General features: G+C 37.3%; 1 protein-coding gene across 4 annotated transcripts in view; it reads right to left on the reverse strand.

Moving 5' to 3' along the window:
- Positions 1–14,440, reverse strand: part of pard3aa (par-3 family cell polarity regulator alpha, a) — a 554,989-nt gene that overhangs the window by 487,016 nt on the left and 53,533 nt on the right. The window lies entirely within an intron of this gene.

Here is a 14,440-nt window from a genome sequence, read left to right on the forward strand (position 1 = left end):
ACAAGTAGCGAGTAACAGACACAGTTTTAATGCACATTTATGCAACAGATCCTGAAACCACAATCTCATCCTTAAAGTTATCAAACACCTTTACTAACAAATTACTATTATTTCATTCCACAAACCCAGTGCTGTATAAATAAGCATTATTAATCATTCAGAATGGCAATGTGTGATTCCTCGACATTCATGAACAGGTTTTAAAAATATCACAGTGATGTAAAATCACACTTTTTTATATTAAATTATTTGGATTTATTAGAATATTGGTTTTTGAAGAGGTCTGTCTAAGATGCGGTATGGTGGGTCTAGCAAAGAGGTCTTCAAACGTTTTTGTCTTAAGGACCACTTAGCACTTTTACAGTGTCTATATGCAAATTACAGCAGTGTATCTTTTTTTCAAATCGGGTCAAGTCATCCCATTTGTCCAGAACTTTTCTTTTTAACTGGTTAACAAAACGAAATAAAAAACATCACATAAGAGATTTTCTAATCAGCACATTATAACAACTACTAAAGTCCACCCAGTCCATAAGAAGCCTAAAGGCCAATTTACTTCGACATACCTCATAGTATGTATACCGTAGCTGCGTACCCTACATGTAGCCATGTACCTTACGCCACAGCATCTGCTGTAGTCTGATATGCACCTCCCCAGAAATGTAACTATGCAATGTGGACAACAGCAGCTGTGATTTTCACAGTTTAAACTACCGATTGACGCAAAGTCGTGAACACACTAATGCAAAAGTATAAACGTGCACAGTGGCATAGGGCACACGTGCAATCTATGCTGTAGACAACACATTGCAGAATACTAGTTAAGAACATGGCACTGGAAAATGTTACAGTGCTGAGGGGTAAAAGGGCAGTGAAACCAAACTTAAAAAGCAAGAAAATACAACAAACAGCCATCTACAGTATACAGATTCTCATCAAATATATTAAGTCAAGACTGATATATATATATATATATATATATATATATATATATATATATATATATATATATATATATATATATATATATATATATATATATGGATTTTTTAATTGGACCATTCTACTGAGGATTACTGAGGGCCTATAATTCTCTTTTTTAGCCCTTCCACTATTTAAGTATGCCAAGACACAGTTCTCCTTTCTAGAGCACATTTAAAGGTGTGCAAAATCTATGCCGGTTAACTTAAAAAATACAGATGTTTTACTATGGTAACAGCAGAAGGTGAAACAAAGCTAGACATCTACTTGCTTTTAAACAAGCATGAAACATCTCTGGTTTGACTTGATTTGTCACCCTTCATGTAGCGTCCTTTACAACAGATAACCATCTTTAACACAATCCTGGTTCCACAAAACTCTTATCTGATCTGCTACTCTAAGGAGACTGAGGTCTATTAAGAACAGTGAAGAATGCAGACGTTCACCTACTGAACGTCTGACAATGTGAAAGACAGACAGACAAAGAGCAGGGGTACGTGAAGTACAAGACAAATGAGAGAACAGGGTGCCATTTACAAGCATGATGGGAAATGCCATTATATATTAAGCATTATGGTATTCAGTCATATCACCCACCACACTGTGATATATAAAAACAATAGAATAATCATTAGCTATATTGAGGTTAATGTGTTGTAGTATAACCATCTAAATATACATATAGAGTACAACATCACATAATAAATCATATAAGAATTGTAAACAACAAACCAAAAACCAACCAATAACCAAACCTGCTATATATGGATGTTCAACTTTCTTGTGCTTAATGCTCACAATAGGCCACAATAGCTAATGTTTAAATGAAGGTTTATGCAGTGGTTCATTGATTGATTTATACAAACAAACAGTTGTGCTGTCTTTAATTGAGCACATGAAATAAATATCCACAATGAAGCTAGAAAAAAATAGCGTATCTCTGTGTATGAAGCACACCTTCGATACATACAGTTAGCTTAGGCACTTAAGCACAATATTTTATTATTATACAGCCCTGGAAAAAAGAAGAGATCACTTAAAAATGACAAATCTCCTTCATGTAACCAAATTAAAAACTTCTGGAATAAAATCAAGAAGAAGACGACTGATCATAAGCCATCAAACCAAGGTGAACTGCTTGAATCTTTGCACCAGGAGTTGCATAAAGTTATCCAAAAGCAGTGTGTACGACTGGTGGAGGAAAACATGCCAAAATGAATGAAAACTGTAATTAAAAACCAGGGTTATTTAACCAAATATTGATTTCTGAACTTTATGAATATGAACTTGTTTTCTTTGCATTATTTGAGATCTGAAAGCTCTGCATCTGTTTTGTTATTTCAGCCATTTCTCATTTTCTGCAAATAAATGCTCTGAATGACACTATTTTTATTTGGAATTTGGGAGAGATTTTGTCTGTAGTTTATAGAATAAAACAACAATGTTCATTTTACTCAAACATATACCTATACATAGCAAAATCAGAGAAACTGATTTAGAAACTGAAGTGGTCTCTTATTTTATTTTTTTTCCAGAGCTGTATATCATCACATGTCGCTTCTACATAGGGGCCATTAGTTAAATGATTAAATAGTGTAAAGAGTGTAAACATCAATGTTCTTTGTGGGAGTCAGTCAGGACCAAGTTGTGACAACACCACTGTGTACAAAACATGCTAATTTGAGATCAGAAGTATTTAAAAAAGCAGTAATGGAGCCACATTTCCTGTGGCCCAGTGTTCATTAACAGGTCTGCTTGTAAAGGCATGCCTCTGCAGACTAATGACACTAGGAGAATAGTCTAGCTGGTCGGTGCTAGCTTACTCATACTGGCTTCGCTGGCGGATGTAGACAGACACACAGGAAGGGCATGGGGTCTGCTGAGATTCAAACCTGTTTTGTTCCGTGAAGTCTCTACAAAAAGCTTTGGGAAGGGGGCCAGGCACCCAGAGTCTCCTGAGGCACAGCAGGCATGCTGAAACCTGCCTTGTTTAGAGTATGAGGCTCTTACTGCTCTGACTCAGGCAATAATGCCTCAGATGGCCTCTTATCTGAACAAGCAAGAAACTACTAATAAAACAACACGACGGGTGCAACAATCTACTGGATCAAAAGAACTCCAACACCATGGTACAGAGATGGGATAAAATAGGGGTGAAAATTGGAACACACAATAATTCAAAGCTCTTACAATTTCCTACAAAGTGATGGCAAAACAGGCTCATTCCTACCTGCACTTACTCCTGAAGGCTTACGCTACCTCCCAGTTGTTGTACTCCTCCAGTGAACGTCGTCTAGCTTTGCCAAGCATTCACACAAAGCCATCCAGACTGTTCTCATTCAGAGTTCCCCAATGGTGGAACAAACTACCTTCCACTACCAGATCAGGAGAGTCTCTCGCTATCTAAAAGAAACTCCTGAAGACAAAGCTCTTCAAAAAGCACCTACTCTCCTAACACCTCTAACATACTAACTATTTCTAAACTAATTTCCTTCCTTCCTCCTCTATCCCACTTTATCCATTTGGCCCCTATTAAACCCTGTCTTAAATGTTTTTTTTTTTTTTTTTTTATTGTTACCTTGAACTTCTATTACTATATGTACATCATTATTCTAAGTCGCTTCGGACAAAAGCAGCTGCCAAAGGTAACGTAATGTAATGTTTTTTAGAATTTTTTCAATAATGTTATCAGTGGTGATATGACCGAACATGACAGAAAAATATTTTTATACATTTTAAAAATATACTACTGCATGAAAATAAAGTTTCATATAGTTTTATATTGTATAACAGCTTTAAACATTCAGTGGAAAAAGAAAAATATAAAGTAGCAAAAGCTCAAGACCCAAAAAGAGAAAACATCAAATAAGAAATCTTCAATACGCCCAACATTGTCTCAAGAATGCGTCTCAAGAACCAGTGCTCTGCACACACGCTCAGCTGCACTGTACATAAAGGTCACCCCTAGTGAGTTTAAATAGAGGTCGACTGATTGGTTAATTGATTGGCTGATTGACTGATTAAACAAAAACACCACATCAGTCTAAATAACCTACTCAAGTGACATCACATGTAAGCTGCTTACACAAGCTTAAAATTTATAGAGGCAGTAAAGCAATATTACAGGGTTGCAGACAGAGCATGACTCAAATATTACTCAGCATTGTGCAATTCTTGCAAGAGCTCTCATGCAGCTCCACAAAAAATACTGAAGTGCAGTAGAAGTGTTCCAGCCTGAAGATGTGCCTCTCCCCATTACAGTCTGGAGCATAATCATGATTCTCAAGCTAATTTAAAAATGCTACATAATGTTGCTTAAACCCTGAAAGACAATGCTTTAAAATGTATGGGTTTTGTGTTTGGATGTGTTTCTAAACCATGTTGTAAACATGTAAAGCTGATGTCCGTAAGTTTTGTTATTTAGGGCCCTCTCTGGTCAGAATGGTAATTGCACCGAGCATGCGGAAGAATCATTTTAAACTGAGCGGGTGTGATGCGGTCTCCTTTCAAAGTGGATGACTCTGATTCCAGGTTATGTTCAATCAGAAACTTCACTTCAACTACACACTTTGTTTTTACTATGAGTGAATGAGCTACTGAGCTCTGAGTTTTCCCTTCTGAAGTCTCCATTGCTCCACCAGTCGCTTGTGGTCAGTTAAACAGAGCTGGATCCTCTTTTAGAGGCTGTACATGTGACGTAAGTATGTAAAGACACGTTACTTGACAGAAGAACTCCTGCAAAAAGCGACCAGACACCCCAGTTTTTAGAATGAATATATTCGGCATAGCAGGGATGGTTGTTCCAGCACTTTAAAGTTGTCAAAACCAAATTAAGATAATGTTGGCAAAAAATTTACCCTTTTATACTTTCATAACAATGATATTAATTTCCATTTGCATGATTTATCAGATAAGACCAGTCATTGTGGAGATGCTATTCAAAGATTTAACGCAGCCGAATATAGCCCAGTAGCTTTGCATAGTCGTATGTAGAGTGAGAGCGCTGGGAGGAGCTCTGCAGCCTGCTGAACGAGAACATCTGCCAGACAGGAGCAAGAGAAGAAGAGGCAGGAAGGTTAATTTATGAAAGCACTCAGAGTCTCGCGGGAGGAGTAAAGTGTCTGTATAATCTGTGATTGACTGCACATTCCAATAAAAGAGGGTTTGAGGGACACAGATGTGACACAGAAAGAAAGAGCGAAAGAGAGAGAGAGGATGAGAGAGAAAGAGAGGTGAGATCACGTCTCACTGAGAATGACGGCTCTCCTGTGATTCATGAATAATAATAATGCTGTCACCTCTTTGGAGCAGTCACTTCTCTCTTTTTCCTCTCTTTCTTACTCTCTCTAGGTCTGCTGCTCTCACTATCTGCCTTCATTATCACTTCCACCCCGTCACTTACCGACAGCTAGAGCAGGGCTTAACAAAAGCTCAGAAACATGTGTGGGTTATTGATCATGTCCTGATCCTTCTGGTCAAATAAGCATCACTGCAAGGAGTATGCATGCAAATCAAGCACCTCTCTGACTCTGACTCACACTGTGGACTGGGGAGGGGGGAGGGGGAGTGGAAGAGTAATATCTGTGTGGTTTATGGGGGATTTTTAGCTGTAATGTAAGTAAAGCTAAGAACATTCAAATAAATCATTCACAGCATGAAATGTCTTGAATGTCTTTTCTATGCTGTTATTTCAGTATTGGTGTCATCCAGCTGTATGAAAGCAACGTTATGCAGCAACTGTACCATAGAATACGAGCTTTACAATCATGATGATGCGCCACTGACTGTAACAGAGAGGATTAGAGCTGCACAATATATCAATTCAGCATCATTACAGCAATATGTGCATTGCGCAATAGTCACACTGCATAACAGGCAATGTTACAGAAAGCAAAGTTAACCACAAACAGCATGCTACAACTTGACTGACACAAAAGGAAAGTTGGCCAAAGCCCAAAAGCATTTCTTTTACTTTAGCCTTGGACATACTAAACAATTTTATCGCATTCATTATTGACTTATTAACTGTATTTTTGAATGTTGCACTCTCTCTATGATGTATACACACACAAGTAGCAAAAAAATATAACTAAAATTCTCTAATATCACTGCATTAATCTGCATGCTTCTTTCTCTTCAAATGCTGCTTTTGCATCTCGCAGCTGGTCAACAAATGCATGGGTACAGAGTGGGAGCTCATAGCAAAATTGTGCCATTGATTTAAAATGTAGCTGGACAAAAATTCAAAATGTTATATAGCATTGCTTTTAAGAGCAATTTATCTGTAACAGCATTTGCGCTGTGCTTAAAAAAAGACTTAGTGATATAGTGTGTTAAACAGTGCTTTTCTAAATGAGGTAAAAATGTAAAAATACAGGGCTGTATAGGATATTTACATACCACTCTTGACACATTAGGAAAAGCTTATTCAAATTCTGATTGAGAGAAAACTGTGGAAAAAGGTCATATAAGAATGAATTGAATTGCTGGCTGCTTTAGAAACTTTATCACAATACATAAAGCTACATTTAGAGCACAGTTTCCTTCCTGCGGAATAAAAAAAACACAGTCCAAAATCATGTTTGCAATACATAAATACAGAGTACAGAGTACTAGAGTACTGTAAGCAAAGGGGTATTACTTCCAGATTAATTTGCTACCAAAGAAATATCATCTGATTTCATGACACCTTTGGAAAATACTGATATTTAGTTACATCAATACACAGCAGCACTGCTCCAGACTCTGCAGCAGTGTGTTCAGTTGGAATGGCTCTGATAAAAACCACAAGTACACCACAGTCTTCCAAACTGAGACACATTCTTGTCTGCTGGGAGATGTTGGCATTTGCATTGGAAAACCGAATACTACTGGAGCTGGATCTGATGTGCAGAGGGAACACAGTTGAGAGCTGTTAGCTGTTCATTTAACCTGGTGACATGGGTGTGCTAGCCTTCTTGATATAGGATATCCTGTAGGGTTGACATCAGACTATGAGGAAGGCCAACGGGTGGAGAAACGACCTGAAAGGATATGAAAATTATAGAATAGGAGAAGAGCACAGAATGGAATAATAATTTTTGGATGTTTTAAAGCAGCTGCTTTACAGAACACAGAAACTATTAACCATATAATTCAACTCAAGGCTTCAGCCAAGGAGTGTCTAGTACAGAGTTATTAACTCAAGGCTACACTAGGATTTGAGAGCAGATGTCTAGCCATTAAGTCAAGTTTCTCATCCTAGTATAGAAAGTCGAGATTTCTGCAGAAGCCACTGGCAATAAAGAACAACTCTGTTTTACCGGGGCATGGAATGAATATTGCTTTCCAACTAAGTCCAACTAACCTGTTAAATAAAAAGCTTGACATTTTAGTTTAGTTCAAATAGCTAATTAAAGCAACATCACGAAGCAATTGTAAGTGAAAAGGACAGCTTCAGGATCACATTGATGCTCCACTGTAATCGGGACATATACTTCACCACCAATCCGGCTGGGGGTATTGCTCTTACATTAGTTCATTAATGTAAGACCACACCCCACATATATCTGAAAAACAAAGATTTCATGACCTCCATTTTAAAAAGCACACTTTGGCTGCATGTTTCCATGGAAATTCACGTAAACACAACAGCGAGTGGAAATGGAGGAGCTACTGAACATGATGTCGTGACCAAGAAAGCCAAAAATCTCACTGGTCCTGCTGTTTTTTTCAACTGCAGTCCGTATACAAGAGTTTTATCACTGAGTAAAAGTGTGAGAAACTTATCCCATCTGGACAGGGCGCATGAGAGGGAGCTCAAAGTATGATTTGTATTTACTGTATTGGCGTAAAAGTGAATTGCACTCCCCCGCTGTAGAGGGAGCCCAGCAGCAAAACTACTAATTCTTGCAGAACGCTGATTAAACTGATTAAAATCTAAAAAGGTCAAAAACAGAACAGGCCAACAGAACAATCTGAAGAACTGAGGTAATGCTGGGCAATAAATAACAGACAGACTTTAAAGGACTATGCCAGTTCTATTAGTAGAACATTTGCAATGCTAGCCTTCATTCAATCCAACACAAACCTTTGTTCGCACTGCCAGAGAGACAAATATGTGTGATTGCCTTCTGACGCTGGCAGCATGTCATCACGCTGCTGTGCTGCAGCTCACTCGGTCTGGCACAAAGTGAATAGAAGAGTAGGAGGAAAGTAAAAAAAAAAATACAGTGTGAAGAATGTGTGTGTGTGTCAAGTGTCAGATCTGAACTGCATGAGTGCTGTTTCCATATCACTACATTTTCATCATCATCTTCATCATCATTGAATCTCATTACAGAGAAAGAAGAAGAATCATGCTTATGTCAGCTTCTGAGAGGCCCTTATGAGGACAGCCGTATTACAATTACAGCATATCCAAGCTGTACTGCTGAGCCATAGCAGAAAACTGCATTCAGCAGAGAGGAGAAAAACACAGAAATTGGAAACATGCATGACCTGAGGTCACTCAACCACACACACACACACACCATTTAAAGTGTTTCCGTTCCAAAAACAAAATGCTGATTCATCTGAAACACTATAAAATTCATTGCTGTTTACTTGTTCCTGCTTCTCAGAAAGAGCAGTAGTTTTATAACAGGTGATGTCATGTTTTAATTACTTGCATTTAAAGAGATGACAACCGCAGAGCTTTGTTTCCAAAATGTGCCATGAAAGAGTGCCAGCTGGAGGTGAAAAAGGTAGAAAGAAATAGGCCTGTCACAATAATTCATTCTTTAGACCAATATAGGTTTCTAGAAATGATTGTGGTATTAAAACCTTTAATAACACTTATGAGAACAAAATAATAGCATAATAATCCAAATGCACATAAATGTCCATTTCATAATTCACACCAGAAGTGACTTTCTGCACAGTACACCAGAATCCCTCTGTGTGTTTGCTGTTTCACACCAGAAAAGCACCACAAAGCAAAAGCGGTTTCTGCCTGTTTGCATAGGAATTCATGCTACACATGCCTAGACTATCTATTTATTGCTTAAAATAAACTTTTAGCAGACTAAACCTGAGCATAACCTTTTAAAACAGCCGTTAAAATCCTGCTGAAAAATAAACAGGTCAGGCTGTAAAATAACCATATAGCCATCTCAGACTGGTCAAACTGGTTAAGCTGCTATTTTGACTAGAGAAGGGTGTATGTTTTTTTGTTGAATTTGATGGTTTAGCTGGTATATTATCAGCTAGAACACACTGGTTGACCAGCATGACCAATGTGGTGAACCAGCATGACCACTCTGGTTAATAAGCATGACCAGGAAGTTTAAAATCAAATGCAGCTTACACTATGCCAGTTAATAACTGACTCATTAACTAGCTTACCAGTAAAGGGTATGTTTTCACCTGAATGACCATAAAAGATCAGATCATTAAAGCAACCAAAATCAGCTACCAGCAAAAAAATAAACTAAAAAAACACCCACCAGTAACCTCACTACCATCTGCATGTATTGTGTTACCCAGTTAACTGTTCCTTGTACTGTATCAAGTGGCAAAGAGCTTATGGAATATAAATTAATACTTTAATAATTTCTGCTCAATCAGTTTTAGAGAAATTTATCTTGGCATATTTTGTACAATTAACAAGAATGCAGCATTTTGTACTATTTCTGCAGAGAAACAGCTGTAATACAGTGTGTGGTATGCCTCCACAATAGACCAAAACCATGTTGTTGCTCTAAAATGGTATTTTTTCCCCAAGAAGTGTAGGTTTGTAGAGTATTTGCCACCTCTGGTCCACAGAAAATAGCCAGAACACTATTTCCCCAAACAAAACACACTGCTGACACATACAAACAGGATGCTGCGATAATTACAGTAGAAACAAATAAAAATCTTAATTACGCGATTAAAGAAACCACTTATGATGTGTAATCCAATTAAGACATCACATCATGCTTTTATCTGTCTCTGATCTGAAGAACACAATGAGCTCAGATGGAGCTCAGATGCAGATTTACTGTTAAGGTTTTGAGAGGGCGGGGATAAGGGTCTGACCACCATCAAGGAATGTAGGGAGAAAAAGAGTCCAGCTGTAGGAACCAATAAATCACCCCCAAAATCAGTGGGCACTCCAAAGTGAAGATTCTCCAACTACTATGTGGAGCGAAGAGGAGGATGTTCTGTTCAGCCTACAAAAAATATATATAAAACATTGAATAACACCTTCACATATGCAAATATACTGTTTTTAAGGTTTAATGCAAGAAAAAAAAAACATGTTACTGCAGTCACAATGTAAGTATCAAAACTTTATAGAAGAGAAGTATAATTTACACTTCTTGTCATTATAGATTTGTATGGAAAATCTGCATACCTAAGTCTATACCACATTTTTTTTTTCCATGTTTGAAGTGAACAGAAATAAACAGTGTCTGATTTACACTATTTAAAATATAACACTGCAAATGTTGCAGTTAAGGCCAATTAATGCTTTTCTATTCCGTAGCTTATGTGCCCATACTTACGGTATAATAGATACACTGAACAGAGCTTTATTTTTATCCAAAACATGCCATTCATAGCGGCCCACAACACTAATTTTAGAGGCTAATGTTTAGGATAAGATTTTTAGTTTTCCTGATACAGCCTGGACTTCCACATTTCCCCTTAATCACATAGTGGACAATGGAAATTTAGTTTTTTTCCCCTTTATTTTAAAATCCATAGTCAGTTGTTTAGTGAAATCTGTGGTTGTTGAGAATTATCACAAAGTTTGAAGTGTCATTATTAAACTTTTGGATATGATATTCTTGCTCATTTTTTATTATTTTAAATAATAACAACAACTTTAAACGTAAAATTAACCATCAATTAGCACTTTGTCACTTTTATCACTTAAAAAATGCATTCCAATTCACAGTATATACTGTTCTAAAGAAAAAAAAGAAAACAAATTCTGACATCAAATTACAATATTGCACTGTTTCATATTGGACTGTTTACTTATTCTGGACTGTTGGCATTACATCAGCAGTGTTAGCAGTGTGCGGCGGGCATGGTGCCAGCGATGGGTCATTAACACACAGCTCCAGGTTTCCCTGAGTGCCATTAAACAGCAGGGAACTCCACTCATTTCCTGAACAGCAAAGTCAGGTCAGCCTGGTGCAGAAAGCCCAAAGAAGGTTAACGCACCTGGGGAGAAACAGATCGCTTTACAGCCCCACAGGATGGAAAGTTCTGTGAATGGAGAGTGAACTATACACGCTCAAAAGCCATTGCACCACTGGGGGGGCTCGGTCTGTTTGTTCACGAGGCCTCAACGCATCGCCTTGCAAAGCTAACATTCAGTCTACATCTACTTAAAGAGTGGTTATCACCTCTTTAACCAGAGTCTGGACCTCAGCCAAACTAAAGAGGTGAGCAACAAAAACACAGTGGACCTCTTGAGTACTGGCTCCAAACTCCAGTTTTCACCACATATCTACACAACAGATCACCACAGACTACAGATTGTTTTGACAAAACAATGGAAAAGATCAAATAGGAGAGAAAAAAAAAACTGTTGACTTAAAGCTCGGAGAATCCTAATGGTGAGTTTTGTTGTAACTGCAACAGTATCAAAGCCAAGAGGGAATATTTTCATACTCAAAATTATTCAAATCAATTCGGCTTCTCTTAAAACACAAGCAAGTGCAGTCAGTACTTGTGGGAAGATGATTTCAGCATAGTCTTTGCAATGTGTGTTTGATTAAAGGCCACATAAAACTAATTAAATCAAACATTATCCTTTTTTTTTGCTTTGTTTAACATAAAAGCAAAGTTCCACAATATTGTGATCTGATCAAAATTATGTTTTTCTTGAAAAACTTCATTAAATACCACTGAATAAAATCTATATTGTTATGTCAATTAACTCAACGCAGCAAATTACATTCGTCCAGTTTTGGTGTTGGATTAAAGACGTTTGGGGAAACTTGGGGACTTAGTTAGTAGTGTATTGTGGTAACTTGTGGCTTGTGCACTGGTTTGCGACGAAGGACCTTAGTTTGGGGTTAGAGTTTTCTCAATAAGCAGAACTAATTTGATCAGGGCTGCTGAAATGTTTGCTTAAAACCCTCAAATGTCACTAGTTTTACAACAAAAACATAAAAAACCTTGTAACATTAACATTAATATAACAATTATTTTTAGGGGACAGGACAAGAAAACGAAAAAGAGTTCACCCAACCTTGGGCTATAGTATTATTACTAGAAGAAAGTAAAGAATTCCTACTGAAATCTAATTGTTATTGAATTTTTAAACCTATAAAATAAAAAAAAAACTTTAGTAGAGCTTCAGTAATATTAGCAAACTGTAAACAAGATCAATACTGAAATACAGACTGCAAATGAATATTGATGCTATGCAAGTAGGTCTGTCACAATAAGGAAGAATAATTTTAAACTGGGTGGGTGTGATGCGGTCTCCTTTCATAGTGCATGAATCCGATAACAGGTTATGTTCAGTCTGAGTGAGAGAGAGAGAGAGAGTGCGCTCAGTCAGAAACTTCACTCCTTCGTTTCTTTGTTTTTCCTCTGAGTGAATGAGCTACTTAGGTCTGAGTTTCCCCTTCTGAAGTCTCCATTGCTCCACCAGCCGCTCGCGTTCAGTAAACCTGAGCCGGATCCTCTTTTAGAGGCCGTACATGTGATACAAGTACGTAAAGACGCGTGATGTGGCCAGAAGAACTTACGCAAAAAGTGACACCACAGTTTTTAGAATACATATGTTAGGCTCAGCACGGATGGTCGTTCCAGAACTTTGGTACCATTAAACACAATTTTAATATATGATTCTGCTTTCAGTTTAGAAATAAAATAATACAGACTGCCACTTTAAAGAAATTCAGGTTCACACACCGGGTACAGCAAGGCCACAGCTTGTTAGTACAGGCCCTTGTACAGTTTTACAATGTAATTGGGTTCTTCAGAAAGCAAATCGAATCACAGCACTATGTGAAGGTTTCTGTGTTCAGGGGCAGATTTGACGTGTTCTTAGCCAACAAATCAGGCAAGCCTCAAGATCAGCACTTAAACACGACTGCACTCAGCACAATCTCCTACTACATTTGTTTATTATTTCATAAGCACAAGTTATGACTGCCAGATGGTGACTGCGACTATGCCAAGTGAAACATACTGTTCTGTGGCAGAATCACGAAGCTCAGAGAAAACTCCAGCAGGATTTTATAAAAGAGGAAATGCACATATGGCGCTATGCAAACCAGACAGATTGAATGAAAGGCACAGATTGAAAGGGCAGAGCAGTTTATATGTACACACACAGAAACGATAATCAGGGATAATGTGTTCCATTAACACCTTTGTTCAACAGAGGCCGCGGATGTTCCTCTGAGAGGCTGAGCACTTGGAGTTCATTAGTATTTTATTTACTCTGATGTTGAGGGACAAATATGGTTTAAAAAGCTTCAACCATTAGTGTGGGGACGTGTCTCAAGAGTGTTGTAATATGAACACTATTCACTATTAATGGCTCAGCGTTCCACAGTGGCCTCTCTCTCTCACACAAACACACACACTTCTCCAAATCTTTTCCTATTTTCTCTCTTCTCTCGATGACATCATTCATTTATCTATGGGATCAGTCTCTCCCTGGTAGGCTTGTGTTATTGTCAGACATCTGAGGCTGCTCTACAGAGGGAGAGACACTTATTCAGAGTTACTTAAAAAAGATCTTTGCATACAGCCAACAAATGTATACTGATTTATTTGCCCTGTTGTTTGAATTATCTGTGCCATAAATAAGAGAAAATATGGGCTAAGGACAATATGGGTAAGAACTCACTAAATATTTGGCAACCACAGTTACTAAGTATCATTGTTTATATTTTTTTTCTGAGATATTTAAACTAAACAATTATTTTAAGCAATGTTGTGGTGCGATGTTGAGAATGTTCCATGTTCAATAAATTAGATCATTTTCAAAAATATATATGGTTTGTTTTGCAAATTAACTCTGCAAAACATTTTTCAAATTGTAGTTTTAAAATTGCCTTTTCTTTTTGAAAATCAAAGACAAAAATAAAGACAAAAACATTTAGCTAATGCAATTTATTTACGGTGAAAAAAAGTTAATGATTAATGATGACTTCGGTATTCAATATGTGGCCTTCAGCAAAGTGTTAGACTTTATTTGCTTTCATTTTCAACAAACAATCATTTATTTTCTCCATTCATTGATACACTGATTGCATTATTAACATCATGACATGTTGGATCATTAATGTCTAGCAAATTTTGATGAAACTTTCTGTTTTTTTTTTTTTTTGTTCAGGCCTATACGGTACACTTATAATGAAGGATAATATATTGTGATTATATCATAGTATAAAAAAGGAACCATTTATTTGATCAGAACAGTAAGCTCTGATCTAGAGGTCAAAGTTTCAACACAAAATAAACCGAATCACAAATC

This window comes from Astyanax mexicanus, chromosome 6, assembly GCF_023375975.1.
Source record: "Astyanax mexicanus isolate ESR-SI-001 chromosome 6, AstMex3_surface, whole genome shotgun sequence".
In the NCBI taxonomy this organism is placed as follows: domain Eukaryota; kingdom Metazoa; phylum Chordata; class Actinopteri; order Characiformes; family Acestrorhamphidae; genus Astyanax; species Astyanax mexicanus.